The 3,422-nt window shown below is 39.2% G+C and overlaps 1 non-coding gene across 1 annotated transcript; it reads right to left on the minus strand.

Moving 5' to 3' along the window:
- Window positions 1-436: 436 nt before the first annotated feature.
- LOC138804164 (U6 spliceosomal RNA) lies at window positions 437-539 on the minus strand. Its single transcript, XR_011365191.1, has one exon. It is a non-coding gene; the product is annotated as a U6 spliceosomal RNA (small nuclear RNA).
- Window positions 540-3,422: the final 2,883 nt, after the last annotated feature.

Raw genomic sequence — 3,422 nt, forward strand, 5'->3', positions numbered from 1 at the left:
AAATTAGGGAAACCCTGGGACCTATGTTTCTTTGGACCTGGCTTACTTCACTTAATTTTTTTCCAAGTCTTTCCATTTTCTAACAAATTGGGCGATGCCATTCTTTCTTATGGAGGCATAGAATTTCATTGGTACAAATAGCACATTTTCTTGATCTATTTATCTGATGAGGGGCATCGGGGTTGGTTCTATATCTTAGCTATCTTAAACAATGCTGCAATAAATATAATTGTGCTGATAGTTTTAGTACCGTCTTGTTTGTGATATTTTGGGTAAATGCCCAAAAGTGGGATTCCTATGTCATAGGGGAGTTCTATGTGGAGTCTTTTGAGGAACCTCCATACTACTTTCCAAAGTGGTTGAACAACTTTACACTCCCACCAAGAGTGCAGTACAGTTCCCTTGTGGCCACATCCCCTCCAACATCTGTTGTTGTAAAAGTATGGAATGGTACAGGAATTTGCCTATCATCCTTGTGCATGGGCCATTCAAATCTTCTCTGTATCGTTCTAATGTTAGAGTACGCCATGCTGAATGGAGCATAGAACATGTTTTATATATAAAGTGTAATTGATTTTCTTAAACTAGACAATTCAACAAAAAGTAAGTATAAAAGAATTTTCATGAAATTTAAAGCCATGTACTTCTTACATAAGCACACATTTAAGAATAAAGTCAAGATTGACATGTCAAAAACAAAATAATTACAGATATTTGTTGTTCAAGAGATGTGTAGGAGGAGGAATTCAATTATTCTATACAAGGCTCCTGTCATAATGAACACTGTAGCAAGTGTTAAGTTTTGTTAAAAGTTTTAATGGTTTAAATATATTTAATTTGGGGAATTTGCTTATATATATATATATATATAATTTGGATTTATCTCTATATTATGATAAAAAACTGTTTGAATAATTGATTTATAATATATCCTAGTTTCATATACCAAATTACACTCAGAAAATGGGATATAACAATTAACAAATAAGTCCTGGCAGAAAAAAATGGCACCCCTATACTATGTGACACCCAGTTCTGAGATATTTCATTATGCCTCCATTTAATGAATGTGATTGTTTAAATGTTTCATAAGTACTAATTAAAATTGATCAGTGTATTATAATCTAATTGTTTACAATTTTATCCGAGAATCATTTAAGAATTTCCCATTCAATCATGACATCACATTCCATTGGTATTCATATGGATAGGAATGAGTTTCTTAGGATCTTCTGCCATTTGGAGATGGCAGGACCAGGATTCGAACTGTGGGCTCCAGCTCCCTCCACTTCAACCCGAGGATAGGGACTCACTGGTCTTTCAAGAACATCAGCAAGACCAATGATTAGGAAGGCACCAGTGGCTCTCAGAAGTCCTCGTTGATACTTACTATAATGCCCGGAGACTTGGAGCCCCCCCAAAAGACCACCAGGGACCAAAGATCAATGCAAGCGGCAATGAGTCTTTTATTGACGAGCTCGAGCACGGACCCCTCTGTGCACTGATGTCCGATTGCAGAGAGAGACCCCAAGCACAGGGTTACAACACTTTTTATATGTTCTTTGGTAGGGGTAAGGCCTCAGTATGTATTGGCAATGAATTAATATACCACGTGGGAAATTTAAATCATAATTCTAGCAGATGATTGGTGCAATACAAAGTGGGAAAAGGGCTGGGGCTAATAACTGGTCAGGCTAACAAGATATTGTGCTCTAAACTAATTAGACTGTACTTCTAGGGTAACTTAGGAGAAGTGGTTGCCAGATGTCCACTATCTCTGACCCCGACCCAGGGGAAGTGGTTTTGCCAAGCAGCCACTATCTCTGATCCTAGGCACAGGGGAAAGTGATCTGGAATGTGTACTTTGTCAGGTACTCCCTGCCAGAGGGTCGTTAATTTCAGCTCCAGATCCAGGAGTGTCTGGGGCTCAAGGGAGGGTAGAATAGCAGCTGCATTCCTCAAGAAGATCTAATACAAAATGCAAATACAGGTCTATCTGATTATATATATCACACTTCTCATTACAAGGTTGAGATAGGAGGATCATGGTCAAAGTCATCCTAGGCAGAAAAGTCCTTGAGAACCCTGTCCAACTTCAGGGCCAACAAAGCAAGAAGTATAGCCATATGACTCCAGTGTTAGAGGGCTAGCCATCAATAAAGCAGCTCACAGACTGTGCCCAGATCCTGAATTCAAGGTCCAGGAGTGTTAACAAACAACTATGCACAACAATCTTTGCAGCCATCTGCCTAAAGCAGGTCATCCTCAGCAGTCTTTATTTACATTTTATTATGAGGCCAATGCAGGAACAGTCACAAACCAAGCAGGGGAAGAGAAGATCAGGTTTCTTAGAAGTAACCAATATTCAGAAAATTAAAATTGAGGACATAAAATGGTAGCATACTTATGTAAAAACTACCATTAAGAAAAAGATGAGGGGGCTGGGAATGTGATTTAGTGAGAGAGTGTTGTCTAGGATACAAGAAGCCCTGGGTTTGACTCCTCAGTAGCACATTCAAGAAAAAGCCAGAATTGGTCTTGGATGTCAGGAGGAAAGAAGGGAACACTCCCCAGTCATGAGGCCTTCTGCAGTGTGCCAGGACACCAACATGTTCTTCACACAACCACAGAGCAGGAAGACTGTCTCCCACTTCTCAGTCAGCCAAGGGCCCCAGAGCAAAAAAAAAAAAACTAGCAACTTACAGATGGCTACCAGTTTTACATTTGTTTTCTTTGCAAGGTGACCATCCTGCTTCTGATTGACACGGTTGAAGAATGTTGGTAACTTGGTATTGCTGAAGGCTGGCGGGCTACCAGGGAAGCCATAGGCCAACATGGCAATATAGGCCCTGAGTTTGAAGCCGGGTCCTGACCCCTACCAATGGATGGAGATCCTATGAGTCTCCTTCTTATTCACTGGAATACCGATGGAATATTATGAATGGCAAGGTTGAATTAGTTGTTTCTGAATACTACTATATAAATAGAGTGATTTTAGTAGGCCAATGGATTTTAATGAATATTTTTGACACATTCAAAGAATACTATTAATTACATGGACACAATAATTCCAGGGCAGTGGTTGATTTAATTAATAATTAAGGATGAAAACAATAATATTGATTACATAGAGGTATACGAAATACCCAAGAATTGATAGGAATGTAGCCTATGTAACCGAATAATGTATAGACATCTCTGGCACTCTATAAAAATCAATATTTATTTGTGTACTACCATCTGCATGTCTATCTGTTCTAATTTTGTCAACTCTGGAGCTGGATCTCAAGTTTTGGAAATGCTTGTGAGCTCAATATGCCTCAGGCTGGCATGCTGACACTCATCCATTCATGAATTGGACCTTGTAGGCTGTGACTTTAGATGCCAGCACATACAAAAATTGAATTGTGGAGTAAGAAGCC

This window comes from Dipodomys merriami, unplaced genomic scaffold, assembly GCF_024711535.1.
Source record: "Dipodomys merriami isolate MVZ:Mamm:240054 unplaced genomic scaffold, mDipMer1.0.p SCAF_3599, whole genome shotgun sequence".
NCBI classification, from domain to species: Eukaryota; Metazoa; Chordata; class Mammalia; order Rodentia; family Heteromyidae; genus Dipodomys; species Dipodomys merriami.